Genomic DNA, 24,411 nt, shown 5'->3' on the forward strand with positions numbered 1-24,411 from the left:
ATTTTTGAGTCGGCTCTTTTCATCGTTATGCACTGAAAAAAGAAAACATATTTTTGCAATGCCATAATGTGAATAAACCTAAATGACAGAATATTTGCTTGGTTTATTCGCATTACGGCAATGCTTAAATATTAGGTGTGACAGAACACTTGCATTTTATCACGTTGAGCCAGTGTTTGCAGTGTGGCTGCTTTGTTCACTATTGTCATCATGATCAGCTTCATGTTCACTTTAACACGAGTGAACGAATGAGAAAAGTGTTCCGAATAAACCTTCAGGACTGTTGGAAACCATCCCTGTTGGTTAACTTAAGGTGGTTAAGAGTGTGAAATGCTGCCATCACAGCAAAAGCTCCCTGCTTTGGAGAGCCTCATAAACTTGCATTTGTTATTTCACAGTCCTCTGTCTTCAGTTTTGTTCTAAAAAACGCAATACCCAAGACCCATCAACATTTGACTAGTAGCGGCTGTTTAGGCAGAATACGTTTCAGTCCTTAACAGTTCTTCTCGGGCCATCATTCAGAGAGTAGGTGGAAGTTTGGAAGTTTTGGTGTTTTGGTGATTCAGCAGTTCCAGCTCCAGCTTCCTGTTGTGGGGGGATCTTTCTTGGCCGACTTTCGGCATGTTTTCTGAATCCTTTTGTCCACCAGAACACCCACTCTCTGAGAGGGCTCCAGAGCAGAACAAACAACGTAATCAGAAGCCCATCTCCCTGCCAGCAGAGCCCATTCGAGTCGCGTGGGGGGGACAAATCGCATGAATCCTTTCAACACCCCTGCCAGAATATCTTCTCACATTAACACAAAGACTGGCTTCATGCAAGAAAGCTCATCATTCACACGCTTGGCTTAGTCTTGCCAGATTTCTCTGAGGTCGCTCCAGAAGAAAGAAGATTCTAGCTGCTGAGATGCATGCTGGAATGTGCTGAACTGAACTCCCTGGCCTTCAGTCTAAACACTCCCCCACCTTCAGAATGATAATAAAAAAAAGGCATGACAACACCGCATGGCCCACGCCCGGCGGCTATTGATTAAAGAAGGACAAGAGTCAATACAAGGAAAGAAAGACACTTCATCAACAGCCAAAGCATTCGACAAGGTTGCAGACGGAATGGCATTTTTTGGTTCGAGGGCAAAACAAACCAGTGCTGTTGTTTGTCTGGGGGGGAAAGCTGTGCCGCACACTTCTTAATATACCCTGTAAAGCAGGTCAGGGATATCAAGATCAATATGCTTATGGTTCAGGGACTAGCTGAGAGGGCCACACGGTCACGCAGCGGTTAGCAACGTGGCCTCACACCTCCTTCCACACTAGGTGGATATGGCAAAAGAGATAACAAAGACAAATTTTTGCTGTGCTGTTTATATTATGAAGAACCTGAAAATAATTCTTTAAAAAGTAAAACAAAACCTGAAGAATAGTATTAACACTGATATCACAATTAGAACAAATCTATATCAGGAAACGTCGATTTTTTTTTTCACAAAAATGTGTGAAACGGAGACACGGTGCTAGAACATCCTTCTTTCACCTGTGTGAGGTGTCACGCCGACATGCTGACGGGGGAAGGAAGCGCAGAGGCAGGATATGCTGGGAAGGGGTTTTATTATTAATAAACATTAAATACAAATAAACGACATCGCGGTGGCCAAAGACGGGAATAAAGGGTATCCACTTAAACTTGCCCGCAGGCGTGTGCCGATTGCCAGAACTCAAAATACAAAACAGAAACTGAAGTTCGTGCTCAGTCATCGAAAATGCCGTCCCTCCCGAAGGGGCGGAAATCTTCGGCTTTTATGCCTCGTCAGGATTGGCCACAGGTGATGAGCTCAGCTGCAGTCAATCCTGACATGAGGAAAAGAAAATTTATAGAAGTTCTGAGCATGAGGTTCCTCAACATGTTAGAGTGACTCAGTAATGCATGGTTCGCATTCTACCTGCCACTGTGAGTGACGAGGTTTCCAATGAGCAGTTCTGCCCACTGCATTTTAGCTAATTAGTCCCTTTGGAATCCCCTCTTACAGATGGTAAGATGTCGAACACAGTTATCTTTGTTCCTCCCGTCAAACTCCTCTCCTCTCCTTCATATCAATGGGTTAGCAGCTGAAACTTCTCAATCCCTGGGAGAGTGATGTCAGCGTGGCTCACCAGTGCTTGCTTCTAATGTGTGTGTGTGTGTGTGTGTGTGTGTGTTCTGGGTGAGGGTGTGTGAGCAGGTCTCAAGGGTATTCCTGCCACACACGCCTACAAAATGCCCGTGGTGTATATATATATATACACACACACACACACACACACACACACACATGAGGGTTTTTTGGAAGCCCACATCTCTTCTTTATTACTCTAAAAGGAAAAGACCAGTAGAATTAAACCATATTACATTTTGGTTTTAACATGTATGCAATGGAAAAAATGAAAATAAAAAACACAATTCAGTTGCCAAATACTGCATTTGTTAAGGATGGGGGTTATGAATGAATGAATTGCCATGAGTTACCATAGTTAAATTTACAATAGTGATAGCAGCCCCATAATGTGCCATATAATAAAGATAATAATAATAATAATAATCATATATCAAGCACCTAGTTTCAAGCCACTGCTCAAGCTTCACCGCCTTTGTTTCTGTCCTTCTCTGTCTTCTGTGAATTCAGTATTTTAACTTATACAAGCCTATTTACATTGAAAACAGTTATTATTCTATTCAACAAATAATCTTGTACATTTCCCCCCATTTAAAACCTTTATGTAAAACTGTGGGTAGTAGTGTTTAAAAGTGTCTCTGATCCTGATCGTTTTACTGCAAATCCGTGCCCAGACTTTATATTATGTGGGTGATGCTCTGTGGCAGAGCTGTGAAATATGTCCTGGAGTCCAGAAAAAAAGTATGCAGGAGCGCTAACGCAATTAATAACAGAGCATATGGCTCGGCTGGCAGGCAAAAATGAACCTGTGTGAATGTGAGTGTGCCTGTGTGTGTATGAGTGAGAGAAAGAGACTTGGCTGATAAGTCCAGAAACATGTAATATCAGCCAAAAATGTAAATCTGACCCCCCCCCCCCCCAAAAAAAAAATTATCTTCTACTTTACTTTCCTTGGCAACTGAGATTCACCAGCAAGTTCTAACATCAAGTGTTCAAATAAGTGGCACTGCACAGCCGGCCTGTCTGTAGAAACAGAAGGAGCCATTTCATTTATTTTAGGACCAGGCTGTGCGTGAGGTTGTCCATAGAGGAGAATATGGAGATAATGAAAGGCTTGGCCCATGTGTTCGTTCCAGAGAAATACCACAAGCAGTGCAATTTCACTTCTGAAGCACTTCGCTGAACATCAGTCAAGGAGACTGTCCCTGTAAAGAAAGAAACCCCTTCTCCTCTTGCCGCCTCATGCCAAATATTGGCCCTGCTTTGCATTTTCTGCAAAATGCAGGTGCATTTTTGAATGTCGAACTAAGTGATTTATTTTTACGCTTCCGCCACTGGAGAGAAAGAGTAAGTTCATCCACATCAAGTGATCAGAACTAAACTCCACTGCATGTGAATCGAACCGACAAGCATCTTTGTTCGTCAAGTCTTCACGCACCAACAGCCATGATGATCCACCTTGTCTCCTTTGCAGCAGACAGCATAGCCCATTCAAACACACTTCTGGCCTTTACTTTGTTTTTTCCTCCCCTGGTAAAACTGGTTAAGGTCACCGATTTATCCACTGTCATACATCAGAGAGTTTCTTTCGTATAATACCCATTGCTGTTAAAGCAAGCCACAATAATCCGAAGAAGGGCTACATGGTATTTGGGTTTTTTAGGTTGCACACCGGTGCATTTTTTTAAATATATATAATTAATTTTAGTTGTTGTAATTTAATTGTATCTTACAAAACTACAATTTAATCTTCATATGCAATTTCCCAATTGTGGGACTAATAAAGGTTTATCTTATCATATCTAAGACATGACTAAATAACTGCTCAGAAGTAAAAATGCTTGCCTGTGACATATTTTGCATTAGAATTATTCATGCCAGCGGCAGTGGGATTTTGTGACATATGTTCACTGAAAAGTTCTATTAAATTCGCAACAGCACATTCTTCAGGAAAAAAAAATATGTAAACTTCCTCCAGTGATGCTGATATCATCCTCCTACTCATGCACAGGTTGGGAAAGAGATAACGAGCTGCAGGTCTACCACAACTGTTGCGAAGAAATATCTGTGACAGCTTGAGACCCTACTGGGGATGGTGGCACTGCACAGACGTGGCAAGGGAGCAATATCTGGGGTCATATTGACCAAGAGTCTGTCCGAATGTGGGTTGTATAGTGAGTTCCCAATCCTCTTCCTAAAGCCCCTCTTCCCCTTCATCCCCTTGGTAGAGAGCTCCCCATTGCTTAATTAAAATAATGTAATTATAAAGCAATTAGTATGTAATAACCGCTTGGCTATTATAGAACAGACAGTAAATACATAAACCTATTGTGAGTGAGTCCACTCCCTTGGATAAGAAGCAGCCCCACACATGAATGGTCTCAGGATGCTTTGGCACGAGACAGGATAGATGGTAGCAACAATAATTTTTCCAGATGCTCCAAACAATCGGAAAAGGGGCTTCATCCGAGAAAATTACTTTACCCCAGTCCTAAGATGTCCAATCCCTGTAGGTTTTGCAGAATATCAGTCTGTCCTTGATGCTTTTTCTCGGAGAGAAGTGGATTCTTTGCCACCCTTCTTGAAACCAGGCCATCTTCCAAAAGTCTTGGCCTCACCATGCGTGTAGATACCCTCACACCTGCCTGCTGCCATTCCTAAGCAAGCTCTGCACTGGTGGCACCCCGATCCTGCAGCTGAATCATATTTAGGAGACGTTCTTTGTGCTTGCTGGACTTTTTTGGAAACCCTGAAGCCTTCTTCACTTGATCCTCTCTCCATTAAGTTTTTGATGATCCGATAAATGGTTTATTTAGATGCAATCTTAGTAGCAGCAATATCCTTGCCTGTGAATCCCTTTTTTATGCAACGCAATGATAACTGCACGTGTTTCCTTGCAGGTAACCATGGTTAACAGAGGAAGAACAATGATTTCCAGCATCACCCTCCTTTTAAAGCATCCAGTCTGCTATTCTAACTCACCAGCATGACAGAATGATCTCTTTAACAAGAGGATCACTTAAAAGATCTCAGCAGGTCCTTTGTGGCAGGGCTGAAATGCAGTGGAAATTGTGTTTTTTGGTATTTAGTTCATTTTTTTGAAGTGAAGTGATGACGGGGGAAGTCACTTGTGATACACAGCAACACAGCACACGATGAACACAGTGAAATTTGACCTCTGCATTTCACCCATCACCCTGAGTGAGCAGTGGGCAGCCATGACAGGCGCCCGGGCAGCAGTGTGTGGGGACGGTGCTTTGCTCAGTGGCACCTCAGTGGCATCGGATCGGGATTCGAAACGGCAACCTTCTGAATATGGGGCCGCGTCTTTAACCGCTAGGCAACCACTGCCCCTTTCTTGGGAAAGAGGGACTTTGCAATTCATCTGATCACTCTTCATAACATTCTGGACATACTAAAAATGGAAGCCGCAAGCTTAGGGAAAACCAGTATTTGTGTCATTCTCAAAGGTTTTGGCCACAACTGTAAATTGAATAATATCTAATTGTGCTGATGTGGTTGATCTGATCTGCACAACAGATCTGTATGTCCATCTTAGTTGATAGATAGTAATTGCATTCTCTGTTCAAAAGAAAGTTCCGAAAACAACAGTTCAACAGACATGCAAATTGAACGTTCCCCAAAAACACTGCATTTATCAGCACATAAATTCTTGCAGCCTCTGTAATGTGACAACCGCATGTGTGGAATGCACAGTCCCAACACCTACAACACCTCAGATGCCTTTACACAAGTTTTTAGTTTTTAGGGTTTTTTTTAAGTTAGCTACATGGCTGCCCTTGCAGTATTACGCCTGAAGAATTATTCCTACATGTAATTCACTGGCATGTTGCGTCTCATTTATATTGCCATTTACAACTAAATAGCGCACGAATCGGAGCAAAAAGTCTCTTCTCTAGTGACCGTCCCCACACACTACTCCCCGGGCGCCTGTCATGGTTGCCCACTGCTCACTCGGGGGGATGGGTTAAATGCAGAGGACAAATTTCACTGTGTGCACTGTGTGCTGTGCTACTGTGTATCACAAGTGACAATCACTTCACTTTATCACTTCACTTTATCAGAGCTATGGAAATGAGAGTGTGACTTTAAGAGCAGTTAAAATGGAAAGAACTGGGGTGGGTTGTTGGGTTTTTTTTTTTTTTTTGCTTGGCTGTAGTGTCAGTAATCATCTCCACATGACAATTTCGGACAACCCGACCTGTCTGCAAGAATCTCATCGGGCAAGAGACGGAGTTCATCTCAATCCTTCCAGACCCTTCCGCCAGAAGAGGCAATGCATGGCTCACGCACGGCTGCACACCTGGCAGGTTCTGGGCCTGATGCCTGATGTGCTTCTGGCAGTCTTCGTATTCCACATGTTTTGTTCTCTTGCTGTGCTTCTACTCCGCACACTTGTGAAGAAGAACAGTCAAAGGTCAGAGAAGAGAAAGAAGTGTCTCCGCGCTTTATGTTCATGTATAATGGAACTGGGATGTCTCCTGGCTACATGTCCTTTTGTCTATAATGCAGTATACAGTACAAGCCAAAAGTTTGGACACACCTTCTCATTCAATGTGTTTTCTTTATTTTCATGACCATTTACGTTGGTAGATTCTCACTGAAGGCATCAAAACTATGAATGAACACATGTGGATGAGAAGCTGTGTCCAAACATTTGGCCTGTACTGTATTTCACAGAATTAAGCAATTCCTGTGTGAAATTAAAAAAATCTGTTGTGTTTATGTATATATACAGCAATGTTTTTTTTATCTGCCTATTTCAAAGAAAAAGCCATATTATTGCACATTAATTTTCTTTGAGGGAGATTAAGCTACAAATTATTCAAACAAGACTTGCTAAACACATCAAATTGCTCTACTAAAAATGCCCTCAGACATTGGTTTCCCAAGCTGAATTCTGAACTGTGGATTCTTCATTAAGAACCACACAAAGGATTCTTTAATTATTTTACTCAAACACAGTATCCTCTGGTCGAAATGTGCATTTGTCAGGGGAGGAACAGCCAAGTTCGTGTCCCAGTTATTTCTCGTCCTTTTAGAAACTGCCAAATAAAAAGCCACAGAAATGGCTACATTTAAATGCAGAACAAATGCATTTGTGCCATTTAAGCTCTACACAACAACAACAACAGGAAGTGCTTGACTATGAACAGGAAAAAGGAGAGAGGCAAACATGGCAGGAACTTGAGAGAGGCCTTGAAAATGCAGTTTTGGACAGTGGAAAAGAGCCTGAGACTAGCCTGTGACTTAAAACTTTATCGCTTGTCTTTAGATGTAAGAGCAAATATATTTTTACAAATCTTTTCAGTATTTATGGCTAGCATTAATGCTGGTTGTTTGAAAGACTCATGAACAGTGAATTGGTGTAGAATGATGCTTATGTCACTCCAATCCACAAAAGCTGATGGAGTCGGCTCACCATAACCACTACCTGAGTGTGGCCCGGAACACCCAGGATGACCTCAGAAAGTCTCACGTTCAGACCCTGCTGAATTTTTCAGACATATAGGCCATACCCGTTCCATTTGCTTCACCTCTGTCCAGAAGTGGCTTTGCATGGATTCGTGAATTATTGACTGCTGCCATGGTGCATGGGAACAGGGGTGGGTGGAAGGTTCAGTGGGAAGGTAAAAACCGAGTGAGCACTTAAAAGCTCCGCAACTGGCATGAACCAGCACCCTGTGACGCAACTGGCTGGTGACAATACAAGGCCCAAAAGATCGAGAAACAGACAGAGGGGACCTGAAGCCAGGGGAGAGAAGACACAAACAAAAAAAGAGAGTTACTAATCAGGCCACAGTGTGGGGCATCCTACCAAAAGACTGAGATTGTCTGTTGTTTGCCAGAATAAAAAGATATCTTCACGTGTGTTCATTCATAGTTTTGATGCCTTCAGTGAGAATCTACCAATGTAAATGGTCATAAAAATAAAGAAAACACATTGAATGAGAAGGTGTGTCCAAACTTTTGGCCTGTACTGTATATGTATTTTTTAAGGCAGCAGTGCTGATGCACATTAATAATTTTTATTAACATTTAACATGAACTATTTAACAAGATATACAGAAAATGGGTTAAAATGTGTGTTTATTTGTGTTGCGGTTGCTGGGCAAATCGCTGTGACTTTTTGTCTTCAGTCTCATAGGCGAGTGTCTTACACACTAGGCTACTGCCACCCTAGACCAAACTATGGCCCGTCTCATTTGAACTCATCCTGTGCTTGAAACTGACAACTTTTTACACTGACTGGCGAGGTCATGAGTGCAATGTGATGAGTGGTCATGTGATGCGTTTCGACCAGCAAGAAAGATGCGGAAACTAAAGCAATGCCTGCGGTAAGATGACTTTACCCATGGTGTTCATAAATGTATAAACGACATATTCTTAAAAGAGCTGTACCATATCTCTAAACATAAACTCAGCAACAGCAGCATGGACTTGTTGTGTGGATGAGCTCAGTGGTAGGCTTTGCTTCCTGGTCCTCAACAAAAAGTTTCAATGTGTGCCTGTGTTGCCATTGATGCCTCAAAAGTCAAATATTTCTTTCTGTATATGGTGTATCGCAGTTTCTAGACTTATATGAAGACAATGATGGAACTATCAAAAAAATTACATCCAGCCTGCGTAGCAGATTATTGCAGAATTTAACTCTGCTCCATCAACCCGTTATCAAGAAATGCCAAAACTCGGCATGCAAAAGCAAACTGCTGTGATCTGTTAGTGGATACATAGTTGATTGTTTAAAAGGTCTAGAAAGTTCTACACCAGTGTCTGCTTCCCCGAGGACAAGAAGTGTGTGCAAAATCCTCCATCATGTTCGTGCATGATGACTCATGCTTCAACCAGCTGTCGATCGTCTCCTGCAAAGCCGGTCCTTTCTGAATTCATACTTCACGTCCCTTGGGGACACCTGTCCAATGGCACTGAAGAAGACTTTTCAGGATAAAAAAAAACAACAGGAGACGCTCAAATGTGTCTGGCCTTTTGTGAATCACATTTTTGAACTTGTAAAATAGATGGAGGAAATAAAGCAATGCATCACATATTTACGAAATGCTAAAGTGGAAAAATAAAGACACTTCCACGGAAACTGTGCAATTTTTTTGGATACATACACTGTCACGTAAAGAACACATGTTGGTCTAAGTTCCTTTGAACCAGATGACGCATCACTAACTTGATTGCAAACTAGCATTAGCAAAACTAGTTCCCAAGTACTGATGTACTTTAGCTTTCATCCTGGTATACTGGGCCATCCCAGATGACAATCTTGGAACAATTGGGGAAATCTCTTTGGCTGTGGCATAGGCTGTGCTTATGTCATCCCATGAGAGAGATCATTTGCTGCTATGGCCTATGTCCACACTTAGACACTATTAGACAATAAGAAATTCCCACATACAATTTTACAATGTGCATATCCAAATTACTATGGAGGTGAAGCAAAGGAATACTGGAATGTATTCTACCAGTGAAGTGGAAATGTTTGTGGGGTTTACATTCTTCTCCTCTGTTGTCTCGTCTAAGAATTTTTCTCTACTGACTTAAAAAGAACTATTGCCAGTGGACAGATGTTTACACATTCTGGCAACATTTGCCACTAGCGCTTGTGGCATATGCCGTTTTGTTCTCGCATCATAGCCTACGATTCAAAGGGTGTCATTGGACAGTCTACGCACCCAAATTAAGTAGATTGCAATGATCGTATAAGCTAATAAAATTCCACAGTCTGTAGGAGTCTTTGGGCTACTCATAGCTGAAGTTAAAGTTGCTCAAATCGAGAAATGCCCTTGGGTTGACCTTTTATTTTTCAGGGTAATTCTTTTTCATGTTATTCGGGCTATAGCTGATTTATGGGACATCTAATCACACAATACTTTTGCCTACTACACAGTTTGTTGTTAGGTTTATGATGCTCACCTGTGACCTATTTCACATTTGCCTATTTGCGTTTATTTCAGCTTCCCGGTTTGAATCTTCATTGTTGCTGACCCTACACGGCCCAATTCTTCACTTTACATTCTGTCCCTTTTACAATCTGCTGCACTGTGCTGTTTGCTCTCATTTTTGTTGTGGTTTATTTAAATGTCTGTCTCCCATTGACTCTCAATTTGTAGCAACAAAAGGCCCAAAAAAAAATGGTAATAAAAATAAAACAATTTCATTAGGCTGAAATTCAACGATTAGATGGATTATCTGCCAATCTACCCACTTACCTACACCATGCATTCATTGGTGTAGGTAAGACTAGGGAGACAAAGTAAAGTTCACCTTAGCGGCACCTTGGCGGTTCAGGACTCAAACCGGCAACCTTCTGATTACAGAATCGTTTCCTTACCTGCTAGGCCACCACTGGCCCAAAAGCACACCACACCACACACCAAAAGCAACCGACAGGACAGCAGGGTTGAAGAAGGCAGGAGAACGCATCGGGCTTACTTGAGCCGAGTCGTTGACAGACTGACGAACAATGATTGAGCACTGGACAGCTATCAGAATTCTAACTATATCGTAAATGTGTCGCCTGGTTCCATTTTCATAGTTACGCGACACACAGTGTTACCAAAGTCACGCGTTACCGGAGTTAGGCATTACACAAGTTACGTGACACAACAGCATGGAACATGCAAAATAACTGAAAAAAATGAAATGCATTTGCTATCTAGATTTTCTTTGGTTGCTGAACCATACCAGTTTTTGTAGTGGTTATAAAATATTTAGTGTTTGTCCTCGGCATTTCTCTGGCAGAGAAGGTTACATTTCCACCCCCCTCTTTTTGTTAAAAGCTCATCAGACGCACGCCAGAGTCAACTCTCTGTTATCCTCGTTTATTATTCAACAGTGATATTCCTTTAGAGAGTGGTTAATGAAAGTTGTTACACCATTTACCCCTGCGAGAGCTGCTTAACAGTAATTGGATGTATAATTGAGTTCCCTGACATGTTTGGACAAGCTAATTTTCGGCATAATTTCAAGGTTTAATTTAACTCATTACGAATTCAAAGTCCTATGCAGTCAAGCACCAAGGTTGGGCAGCTAGCGCAGTGCTGGGACCCCAGTTATTGCAGGCAGGGGTGCTGCAACACTTTACCGTACTACTGCATAAAAATGCACTTAACGCACAGATGCCAGGCAAGGGCTTGCGGAATGGCAGGCGGGGGCTCACAGCTCGTCCGTGGGACTCAGTAGTTAGCCCGCAGGAGGCCTGATTAGAGACAAGAAACTGTTGTTTTTCACAAGGGCAGTAGAGAGAATGTGCATAGTGTGGGGTGGGCTGCACTACTGCAGAAACCACTGATGCAGAAGGGATGTGCAAAACGAATCTTCTTCCAGACTTTTGGGTTTGTTTGTTATTTTTTTTGGACAGGTTGCCATGATTCCATTCTGCAGGGTCACTCAGAGAGAATCTGAGTGAGGAACAAGATGCACCCTGGAGAGGTTTATTTCTGCACAGGTCCTCTGTGTATTTCCTTGCAGAGATGGCCATTGTTTGTGCTTCCAGGACACGCTTCTGCATACTGTACTTATTAGGGCTCACATACAGTGTAAATGGGAGTGCCGCTTTCCTTACAAAAATTGCACCTGGGAATAACAGTTCATTGTATTTTGCCTATGGCCAGGCAAACTCGAACGCCGGCCCAGTGGGAGAAATGCCGAGCCTCGCTTTGCGCTTGTAATCTGGTGCTTACAGACGTTGTGTAATATATGCATTTATCTAGGCTGTGTCTCCAAAAGCCTTACTGAGGATGCAATAAGCACAACACTCATCACCGGTACAGGTACATTCATTATAGCTGCTCCCTGCATTTAGATCACAGCCTAGATGCACATATTTTAACACACAAGGCAGTGTTAAAAGGGTAAAGTATCCAATAGGCAGTCCTATTATGTTATAAACGTGAATTTATTTGCAAAATGACTATAGTGCAATGGCAAGGAAATAAAGAGATTAGGATAGTATTTATGAACTGCACTGATTTTCAATAGAGCCTTTGTTATGCAGGGAACCCATTCATTCCACAGTAAATTGCATAGTTGTGCAGAAACACCTTTCGGATTATATTTTCATGCTGTTGGCTCACCAGCCACGAGGGCGCCTGTGGTCTACAACACAAGAGGCAGGCAGACAACACAGCAGAGCCGGTGCATACAGAAACACTCTTCACATTGAATTACCGATGATTTGGTAGCTGCAGTTAACCCTTCGCAGGGTTGCTTTTGACAGGCCTGACAGCGCTGCGGTGTTAATTCAGTATTAATGAATGCTATGCTGCACAACTCCCTATGCTAATGTCTCAGTGGCAAAGGCTACAGAGGAAACCCAGGGGCTAGACAAGCGACATAAAGGGCACTATTGTTCAACTGGCACTACGTGCTCAGCATGCCGTTTATTCTATTCGGTAAGGCTAGTATATCTCCTCAGTATATAGATAGATAAATATGTATAAATGAGTGGGTTCATATTTATATTTTGGCTGTTTGTCAGAGGATTTCAGACCCTCAAAGCTTTTGAGAATGCACTACCTCCATCAATCGCAGCAAAGAAATGACCCAGTGTCCCTTTCAGTGGATCCCAGCTTTGGTGGCCCCACTGCTAACCAGCAGGGACCACTGGCTTTCCTCATTTAATGTGCTTTGTGAAGCATAGACCCTTTTCCGAGTGCCTGAAAATCAATACCACCTTGTCAGTGATGGAGAGCTATATTCCACAGCAAAATAACAGAAAAACACACACACAAATTTAACAGGCTAATTATGACCAAATAACGTGTAATTAGTCTTTGGTTCATTGACAGAGTTGAAAAATAATTTGCTGTCCTGGGATTGGAAATGGCTCGCTGATCACAGGAACAGCAGGGTCGGGAGCGATGCCACGCTTAAGAGCCCAAGCTGTTCAAGCTGCAGCTCCAGGACGTCCGTGTCCCAACCTAACCTTGGAAATGACCACCAGCAGTAAAAACATCACAGCAATCCATACCAGTGAGACACAAGACACTGCATGTATGGCCAAACAATAAACAGACTCGGGCAATACAAGGGTATTAAGTTTGAGTGTCAAAATGAGGTTATTATTTACCACTGTAGATAAAAACAGAGAAAGAATCTGCAATCTGTGATGTTATGTTGATCTTATAAGTTGTTAATAAAGTTGTTATTACCGTTATTTTAAAAAAGAGCAGCTGACACGATCTAATTAGTCTAAATTGCCTCTCAAACATGTGATTTGTTTTAGACACCTATTCATTAACTCCCTTCTGGATGCTTGTCTGAACCATATGTGATGCCCGACGACGTCCAGAGAGGCACAGATGTTGGAGGCTCCAGGAGAGGAGCGTGGGCCAGACGCCTCATCTGGGGTCCGACCCATGGAAACAGCTTGGTTTGGGATTTTGTCCGGAGGGCATGCAAGAGGGCATAGCAGACGACTGAACTCAGTCAACCTGTGGGTGAAGGAGGATCGGCACATCTGTCCAGAGAGGCTGCCAGCTATGGCACAAGCAAGATTAAAATAAACATGGCTTCTCCTCCTCTGTGGGCTCTGTGTGATCTACAGGAAATACCCAGAGTTTTATTTAGGTGGCCTAAGGTCCAGATTTCTTTTTAAGGATTAAGCAGAGACTGATGGAAGGAGGTCAGTAAGAACACTTTAAACAAACGTATCTTTAAACAAACTTCTTGCTGCTAGATGTAGCTTCTACTTACAGTTATAATTGACTGCTTGATTGTATTATGGAACAGTTTGACCCACTCCATCAGGTCCTACTGTACCTGGCAGGATTTAAAATCCCATCTGAAAACCCATCTGTTCTCCTTGGCATTTGCATCACATAGTCTTTTTAAATTAGTGCTCTTTATCTTAATGTGCTATGAAAAAGTTGTGGCAACATAAAACGATATTTAACAATACATTTTGGAGTAAGATGTAAATGACAATTCAAATTCATTCAGTTTGAGAAATTCAAACTCACAAGTTCATATGAACAACAAATGTTGATAGAATTAACAATTTACTAAATATATTGATATAAACGACTAATAACATAAAACTTAATGAGTCTGACAGACAACTGAGAACTAAGAACTGTCATTCTTAAAAATTAGAATTGCTTATCACTTGTGAATGTGGAATTGAATTTTCTCAACTTGTGTATCACCGGTGTAAAGCTAGCAAGCTAGCCAGTTAGCAAATTTCAGATTCTTTAAAAAGATTCTACATATTCTCATGTATAAGGCCACAAAAAAAGACCTGTTCTCTTTTCCATCCTTTCCAAATCCAAGATAAGACAAAAACATCAAAGGTCGCCCGTTGAGTGAAACACTGTGGTTCAGCTCCACGCAGTTAATCAAGATGTTCAACCTGTACACGTTTTAACATATAATTGAACCTTTTTCATAACTGTCATGATCCGGTCCGGCAGGGGTTACTCCAGGTCCGGAGTTCGGACCGGAGTTTCATGTTAGTCTCGTGTGATTATGATTCCTGATCGTTATCACCTGTGTCTACATGCATAAAACTATCCAGTTCGTGTCTGTTTGCCTGTCCTGTCATTGTCTGGTGATGTACCTTAATAATAACCCTGTAATGTATCACAGATTTGCAACTTTCGGCATGTTAAAAGCCCTTGGTCCTCAGTATGGGGCTGAAACATGACTCTTGTTACGTGCAAATGCTAAGACATTCACAATATGAAATCTCCAAACTTAAAAATATGTGCACATGAGCTTTGATTGAAAAGAAAAAAACTTCATGTTCTTTCGCAGCAAGCATGGAAAACAAGAGTAACACCAATCTAATGAGCCTGTTATCAGCATGCAACACTTACTTCACATGTGTCTTGTCGCCTTGCTCTGCACACATTAATGTTTCAGTGCAAACAGAACTGAATAAATGATAGGAGAAAGTTTTTGGTTTTGCTGCATGGTTTGGTCACTTTTCGAGGGGAGAGTCACTCTAAACCAGTCTGGGTGGTAGTAGCCTTTACTATTGTGTCATGGTGAACAGGTTTAGGACCCTCTGAGACCCAGTCTGAGAGAATAACTTTTGAAATGTAAATTGGATTGGTGTCCATCCTCCAGTAGAATAATAGAGACTGGTAACATGTAAAAATGGGACACCCTATTTAAGGGTGTGCGTGTGTTGTCCTGATTTTCCTAATTAACCAGAGGTGTGTTTTGGATGTAACCTACACCAATCAGAATATCACATCTGATAAGACAATTTGATTGTTAAGACAATCAAATTTTCATATCAAAGTGCATAGAGTATTTATCTGTGTGTATTTACCTGGCTGGTGTAATTCACCTGAGGAAATTGGCCTGCATGAGTGTGAACACCCATATCATGCACATTTTAATATAAAATACTATATAAACAAGTCTTCTGATTGTTTGGTTTTATTTAAATATAATGAAAAACAGCATCCTTGAGCCCACATCCTTGACCCCACACATGTTTTGCCCTAAAAAAACCACAAGACGATATGGAAAAAGTACCTTAGAAAGTCAAGATACCACCCTCTATGCTGGTGTCACAGGAGGGCTTGGGAGGCATGTGCAGATATGGTGGAGGAGGCTGGGCAATCGGGAGGACTGGAGCAGGCTTAACGGGGGCATTTGGGTTGGTGTGCACAGAAAGGAGATGAATTGGAGCAGGAGGGGTAAGTGTGGAGGAAGAGGCAGTCTCCCACGGTTGTGCTGCAAGGGGGGGGGGCGGCAGCACATAAGCAGTCTTTACCGTGGCTGTGAAGCACTGCGTGGGGGCATTTGGATTCGGTGTCTTCAGAAATGGGTCGGCACCAGCAGGATCCAGAAAACAATGGAAGAAGGCAGAAGCAGCATCAGGGGGCGGGGTTGGTCGGTATCATCAGGGTCAACAACAAGAGCGAGCGATAGCAATCCAGGAAGAAGAGTCAACAAGGCAAAGGCCTAAAAGGCAATCCAGACAAAACAGAAAAAGGCAAGTGGCGAAAAACAACATGGTGGCCGGACCTTTCTACAGGACTCCGACCTCATCTACTTCAGGGATGGACGTCCCCGGGGAGTGGCTGTGCCCAGCAGGTGCGGCAGTGACAGTTGGCGTTAAAGCACCTTATATTTACATTTACATTTATGGCATTTATCAGACGCCCTTATACAGAGCGACTTACAATCAGTAGTTACAGGGACAGTCCCCCTGGAGCAATTTAGGGTTAAGTGTCTTGCTCAGGGACACAATGGTAGTAAGCGGGATTCGAACCCGGGTCTTCTGGTTCATAGGCGAGTGTGTTACCCACTAGGCTAATACCACCCCACCTTCCTTGGTGCACCTTTCCCCTGATGTTGGATTTGCTGCTTACACTGAATCAGGCCCGTGGTGGTCCTGATGGACTGCAGCCCTATCAGTTCCATCGGCCCGATCACCCTCATCCCTTCCGCCAAGACAGATGAACTTTTGGCTCAATTAAAAATGTGGATAAATCAAGCAGCCTCGGGCCGTGACCGTGTTTCAAACCAATAAGCCTGCGGAGGGAGCCCCTCCAGCAGAGAATAAACCCAGTCACTCGCAGGAAAGTCGCCAAGGGGAACGGCACAGCGCTGGGATAAATTAAAGATGTGCGTTAATGTCTTTCGGTGAGAAGCGCCCGGCCTAGTGTGCATGTTCTGCGCCGACTCTGGTGTCGGGAGGTTAACGCAATCCGATTCCACTTCCCCCCACCCCACACTGTTCTCATCTGCTGGGGCACGAGTAATGAGACTAGCCGGTCATTTCAATCCCACGCTCCATTAATTCAGACACAGTAGCTGGTCAGCCAGTGCTCATTAAAGTATAGCATTACACTGGCTCAGGGGGAGCGATGGCTGTGGTCCGGAAAGCGGATTTCGGCTGCCTCCCCTCTGCCCTGTCCTCTTCCACAGGCCCTGGAGTTGTGGTTATCACCAGTACCCTTTCCTATTTAAAGAAGTGCAGATCCTAAAAAGCCCTCGACGCCAGGATGTTAAAGTTATACAGTACGCTATCACGGTTATGACAGGTTTATTGGGGCGTTGAGGTGGCTTGGGTGAGACTATCAATACAAGGGGAAAAAAAGTATAACTGTTACTTCAACATTGGTCATTTCTCAGCAGGACCAATGCCAGTACCATATGACCCCTGCAGACATCGTGTATATATATATATATATATATATATATATATATACACACACACACACACACACACACACACACACACACACACACACACACACACACACACATTTATATATGTGTGTACATATAAATAGATTAGTTTGAGAAGTCAACAGTCCATCAGGTTGGAGCTAAAATTTACACTCATGGCAAGAAAATCCAAGGCACCAACGGTGACCTTCAGCCCCCCAGCACCCAGGTCGTAGCTACAGCATGGGGACAGTGGGGAAGCAGCATTCTCTCATAGGGCCCGCTTTGAAGAAATGACACAAGATTAATTTAAAATGGCATCATGTAATGTCTTCATTATGCAGCGTGCTACTTAGCACAAGGTAACACCTTTCACGGCGGAGCCTCAGTGTGTGAGTGCAGACATATGGTGAGCCCTTCACACTGGTGAATAAATGAATGGAAATGAGTTGGGCGTGTCCCGTTAAAAGGGTGGCGTAACCTCAGATCATGTCAGAAGGCCAAGGCCAAGTTTGGGTGAACAGAAAACCATGTGGGTACAGAATTAATAGGCGGTGAGCGGTTTTATTCCCTGAAAGGTTTTGTCAGTTTGAAAGAGAAAAAGTGCTTTCAGATGGTTAAACGATGAAGGCTTCGATTAGAGGGAATGCAACTGTAAGGATCGTGGAGCTAGTACAAAAGTATCATTTCTCTCAGAGGTATTTCAGTGAAACGTGTAAAACTGCATAAACTCCCCAACTTCTACTTTTCGAATCTCTGATTAAATGCAGTGACATATTCACTTAATTCCGGGTTCACAGCGCTGATTAGACGAAACCCTCCTGGGTGCAGGCATAAAGGACTACAGCTAATGAGCAACCACTGGGTGCCAGAGCGCTGCAGACACGGCACATGAAACTGGAGTGAAAGCGTTTTGTCTCTCAGAAGGAAAATGACTGAGGGGGGGGGAATAAACTATATCCATTTATCTTGTATTTGCATTTGTCTGCATAAGCCGCCATTTGTAGTATATATGAATTTTAATGAATCTGCTGCAAATCGTACAAGAGGAGCGTAGCAGATGCGCCTTCCTCCTGCATTCGCATGTGGGATAACGAGAGCAAGAAACAGTTAACCCCACCAGGGGCTTACGTCTCTGCGAAACAGCTGGCATTGCAAGGAGGAGAGGAAAGAAATTATCTGAAGCTGCTGAAATGGAAGCAAGGCAAGAGCCTCAGAGGCGTTCCCTCAGACTGTGAGTCTCATTCGTCTATCACCAAATAACACGTGGAGAGCCTGGCAACAGCTAAATTTAAGTTACAAGAATCAGCTTTGCTTTTTTTTTCCCAGAACATCCCAGAGATGCTCAAGTGAACTGAGAACCGGAGAATGGTCCTGTGATGTTCCACACTCGTCTTTACAACCAGACGACCTCAAAGTCGACCTTCAAACCCCACTAACTACCATTGTGTCCATGAGCAAGACACTTAACCCTAAGTGTCTCCAGGGGGACTGTTCCTGTAACTGCTGATTGTAAGTAACTCTGGATGAGGGAGTCAGATAAATACAGTAAATGTAGGAGCTGCCAAGAACGTTGCATGGGCTTCAACAGTCTTTAGGAAGGTATAAAAGTACGTATAAAAGTCTTCTTCTCATTGTGCAACCGGCTGCCTCCCCGGTTAAAACAATGCACACAGACCCACACAATCAAGAAAATGTGACTCATCAGACGAGACAACCTGCTTCTGATCATCGTGTTTCCATTGTTTGTGACGGGGGAGGCATGGCCACCCTGACTTCTCTGCAACTTTGTAGTCCCATATGCAGCAAACTGATGCTGCTTCGCATGGATTGTTACGATAGTAGCTCTTGTGGTGGATCAGACCACCCAGGCTAAACACATCAAAGAGCCTTCAGGACCCAAGACCCTGTCCACATCTGTCCTTCCATGGGGCAGTTCGTTTTTTTGTAAAGCCACATCCAGCGCCAAACGGGTCATGAATTGGTTTCCCAGGTCAATTCATCCATTTTCTCCTCTGAGCTGATGCACTCAATCAGCATGTTAAACATATCCACCCATGAACAAGTGCCATAGTAACAAGACAATCAATGTTATTCACTCTGCCCTTCAATGATTTTTATTGGCCGATCGGTGAATACGAACTGAACGTCAGTGCATAAACCCCCCCACTCCCAAGAGACTCCCCACCTTCAGTTTCTCATTACAGCCCTCTGTAACCAGGAGACCGAGAGGAGCATGATGTTCTGTACTCATGCAAATATTTATTCATGCACCTGTAAATGCTCCAGAATCTCAGTGGATTGATATTAACCAAATGCTACGCATACCAAATAATTGGAACAACTGCAGCAGAAGGTGGGGTAGAGATCCATTGCGGAGCAGCGTGTTGGGTCCTCTCTGACGTCTCCATCCCTCAGCCTCCTGCAGTACAGGCCGCCCCTCCGTATCAGCAACTGAAAGGCTTGGGCTTCATTTCTCACCACTGTTTTGTAGCAGAGTTGGAAGATAAGGAGGAAATGGCTTATTGTGATTGCCTGACCTTTTTTCATTTCTGCATGGCAGGAGGAGCGTGTTGCTGCATTAGCATGGATCAAGCGAAGCATCTCCCTTCGTGGAAAGGTGCGTGGAGCAGAATGCCATATCTGCCCTGGCTTTGCAGCAAAATTCCAAACCCATTTTGTTTTCTTGTTTCTTGTCTTTCATTTCATTATTTCTTTCAGGTGCATCTGGTACCAACAGCAGGGAGCAGGAGGATCAAATGAAGTGGAAAAGCGTATCGGAATTTGCATGCACCTAGAGAACATGTTTTGTGTGGGGGATTTTTTTTTTATTTTCTGCACTTTTAATGAAGACATACTAAGGATCCTCTCGTTCTTCCTGCTGGTGTGTCTTTTAAAAATAAAGATTTAAAAACCACACAGTGGTTTTGCACCTGTGACATCCAACATAACACATGTGCAAAACATGGAAATTCATCAATCACTCCGATGAACAGAATATGAAACAAGGTAGTGGGCAGTAGTGGGCAACACACTCACCTATAAACCAGAGAAACACAAAGTCACAGGTTCAAACCCCACTTAGCACCATGGTGTCCCTGAGCAAGACACTTAACCCTGAGTGTCTCCAGGGGGCCTGTCCCTGTAACTACTGATTTTAAGTCTGTCTGGATAAAGTCATCTGGTAATTGCTGCAAATGAAAAAGAACACGAACTAAAGAGCCACCACAGAACTAGTGCACCTGTTGTCACCTGTTATAAACTGTTAAACATATGGTGATATCTGCAATTGATTTGTTCTCCCACAGATTTTAAACGGTTATTATACTAAAGAACAAGATATGGTGGATTGCGAGTGCTGGCTGGAAGAAACTGACTGCAGAACATGCATTGCAGTCAACAAATGATGAGATGAACTCCAGAACCACGTTTCAGTCTTGAGTTTCCTGATTTATAACCTCATGTTGTCTAGTCTGCATCGAGTCATTTTATATCTTTACCCTGTCCTGTCTAAGGTGTATTGTTATAAGTAAATCCCCTGTTATGCTGAAGTTATGCATCCTTTTCTCCTGCCCTGTCCTGCCTCCGTGTCATCCTGATATCTACAATCCTGGAGATATTTTGGCTTTTAAAGTGTACAGATATCTGGCATATCTGGATTTTTCCAGAATAAGAGAAGCATGTATTTTTCCTGCCCCATTGAGTGATTTCCATTCTACCTTCAGCCAGAGTATAAAGCAGGGTTTCATTAGATGTGTTTTCCTGAGCAGTAAACTGAGCTTCGTTCCAATTATGGTATATATTACACTCATACACACAACTAATATATGCTTATTTTTAAAGCTTTGTGATGACCTGGACAATATATGACTAGTGCAAGCTTTATAAATGACCTCAGCAACTAAAAGCAAATTGTTTTTCAGTATTTGTAATGAGATTTTATTTAGCAAATTCAAGACAAATAGCACACACAGCTGCCTTCTAATGTCAGTTGGGACGTTGGAGCTGAGCTGGTGTATCACGGCTGAAGTGGTGGGATGGAGGATGAATGCCGAGGTTTCAAACCAAAAAAAGGGTTTATTGACAGAAACCGCAGTTCTGGTTCTGTATTGGGTCTGTGGATGCTACAGACGCCCGTCCCATATAAGTCTTCTGTTCGAGCTTGACCCACGGTCACTCTGAGTCTTCTCACCTTGCAAAATACTAAGGAACTGGGACTTACCAGGGCATTGGCGGCCAGACACAACACGATGACACAGGCACAGACCCTAATACTCAAGAGGCGCCGATGCAGATGTGACATGTCTGAGGCTGTTTACATTTACATTTACGGCATTTATCAGACGGCCTTATTCCGAGTGACTTACAATCAATAGTTACAAGGACAGTTCCCCCTTGTAGCAACTTAGGGAACATTTCTTGCTCAGGGACACAATGGTAGTAAGTGGGATTTGAACCTGGATCTTCTGGTTCATAGGCGAGTGTTACCGCTAGGCTACTACCAATTGTTGTATTTTGGGATGTTACAATGACCTGGGGGGGTGTAGCACTTGGCCTTCAACTTTTCTTCCACTTTTGCCAGGTAGCTAATTCAACGGACTAAACCCTCACACTTTTATTTATTCATCATCGTTTCTTTACTTTATTTTACTTGGCAGACACTTTTATCCAAAGCGACTTACAGGAGGAAGACAATGGAGCCGGGCAAGTTGTTCCACCAGCCAATAGAGTCGATTGGGATCGGAGACCCCATGAAGAGGGAATTTTCAGTCTTCAGTTTCTGCAGCCTCTGTTTCCACAAGATGTAAGCAAAGATTCTAATTAACCTAAAAGCTATTTGTTACTGAAGAGGCACTTCAGAATTAAAAAAAATTGCCACCAGGCCACAATCTATATCTACAGAAGGAGATTTTGTTTCTTCTCTCATCAGCTACTAACTTGTGAAGTGAAAAGAACAGGTTCCCACACTAAATTCATCAATCTACCTGAAAAAAAAACACATTCTCGTGTCCATACAATGATATACTCAACAGCGTAAATACACAGTGTGTAGTGAGTGCATTTAGCACATATCTCAATGAACCAAATACAGGACTGAAAACTACAAAACAATCATACTGGGACAGCTATGAGCTAGTTTTTCTGCATGTATGAACTGGATTTAATTCCTCTCCAGAACCAGTCAACAACTTCCCTCTTATAAATCAGCTCGTCACTTTCCACTGGAGCCATGTCAGGACATGATGCTAGATTGGCAGGCGGCACATTCATGGGTTGACTCTAAATACATAATTTTGATGTGTGTGTGGTAGTTTGTCACACACAAGGTAACATGGAAACCACCAGAAGAGGTTGATCTACTTACACACCCAGCTTATTGAGAGTGGAGCGCCATCATTTACACAGATACACAAGGGACATGCGAGAAGAACAGGACCTCACACTGATCAAATCAGCAGGGACACTCATTTACACACAGGCAGCAACTAATACCTCCCAACACAACTACTGTTATCAGAAGTAACAGTAGTAGCAGTAGAATTTCTAAATTTGCCAAGGCCATTTATATGAAAACATTTCTTTTGTTGATTGGAACATAATAAATAAATATAATACATTTACATTTGGTAGTAACAATGGTAGTAAGTGGATTTAAACCTGTGATTACAGTCTAAATCAGAACAAACTTACGATGCTCAAAATCCAGAACGATCATGATTATGATCGTAATATATAATAATCACATTATAATGTAATTATTTTTGCAACTGATGTGAAATGTAGATCTTATATGTCTGCTACAGATTTTGCTTTTTACAGAATAAAGCGCAACTTTTGTGATTTTGCGATACCTTTATTAAAAATTGCAATCATTTTGTCATTAGATTATTTGTATTTGTTAGTTTGTTTATTTCTTTATGTTGTGGTGAAGTCATTACAAAATTGCCAAAAGCAACTTGTTCTAGTCAGAATAAATTAACACAGTCTTTATCTGTAATTTTGTGTCACAATTGGCTGCATGATCAGCAATACCTACCGCTGTGTACACATGCATATGATGCTGTTCAGTTTTGCATTGCTGTGTAATCTGAATTCCGATGTCTAGTGGACTGCATTCGTAAACAATTACATGATGTTTAACTAAGAAGATGGTGAATTATTAAGTTTTTCCTTCTGGTCTATGTGGATCCATAGTAGCTATGATAGGTCAACTGTGTGTTAATTGTTATATTCACAACATGCCAAAATCCCTTGGCATGGCCAAAATCCCTACCACACAATACTAACAAAACTTATATAACTAAACCTCATTTCATCAATATGAATCATTATTAGTAATGATGCTTAATGTTGGGGTTCATGGTAAATGTCTCCAATTTCAGTGTGCATAGTAATAAACAAATTCTGAATTTTTTATTGCATTTGTCCAGTCCTGCTTCCCAGTGATCAATCACATCCAGGCAATGTTCATTTTCCTGTTATTTAGAGCACACTGCATGCAAGTCCATCCATATGGCCCACCAAAATCGGCACAGTGGCACAATCCTCTTAAGTACAGAAATGAAGGAGAAATAGCCTGTCTGACACCAAAAACTTTAGTATGGCCCAGGTTGCCAAAAATGGCCTAAAATTCATAGTAAGTGCAACAGAACACAGAACAAAGTGCACAGCAGGGTAGCAATCCCACTAAATCCTGCTGCGGTGACACCAGCGCCTCATTGAAAACTTCCACGCCCGCTGCTAATTATAGCCTGCATGTTCCAATGCTCTGTAAACAATTGACATGTCATTCGCTTGTGACATTAAGACAGCCGTGTTTGACAAACATTTCAGCAATAACACTGATGACACTGAATGAGAAATGCTTCACTCACGGAAGGCTCACGGAAAGTTTTACAGCCAGACAAAGACGCTCAAGAGTCTAAAAGCAATTGCTTTCCTTTGTCTCACTCAACACGCAGAACACCATGACAGCTTGACTCGGTGCTCTGCTGTTTCACGGAACAACGGTACGGTGGATTTGCAAGGCACATATCAGAAAAGCGCTGGCATTCCTGAGGAAACGGGAACGAGAGGGCAGCTCACAGTGCTCAAGATTATTT

General features: G+C 42.6%; 1 protein-coding gene across 1 annotated transcript in view; it reads right to left on the reverse strand.

Annotated features, from left to right (window-relative positions):
* The window catches only part of LOC114800707 (chemokine-like protein TAFA-2), a 61,641-nt gene that overhangs the window by 23,387 nt on the left and 13,843 nt on the right, over positions 1 to 24,411 (reverse strand). The window lies entirely within an intron of this gene.

This window comes from Denticeps clupeoides, chromosome 12, assembly GCF_900700375.1.
Source record: "Denticeps clupeoides chromosome 12, fDenClu1.1, whole genome shotgun sequence".
In the NCBI taxonomy this organism is placed as follows: domain Eukaryota; kingdom Metazoa; phylum Chordata; class Actinopteri; order Clupeiformes; family Denticipitidae; genus Denticeps; species Denticeps clupeoides.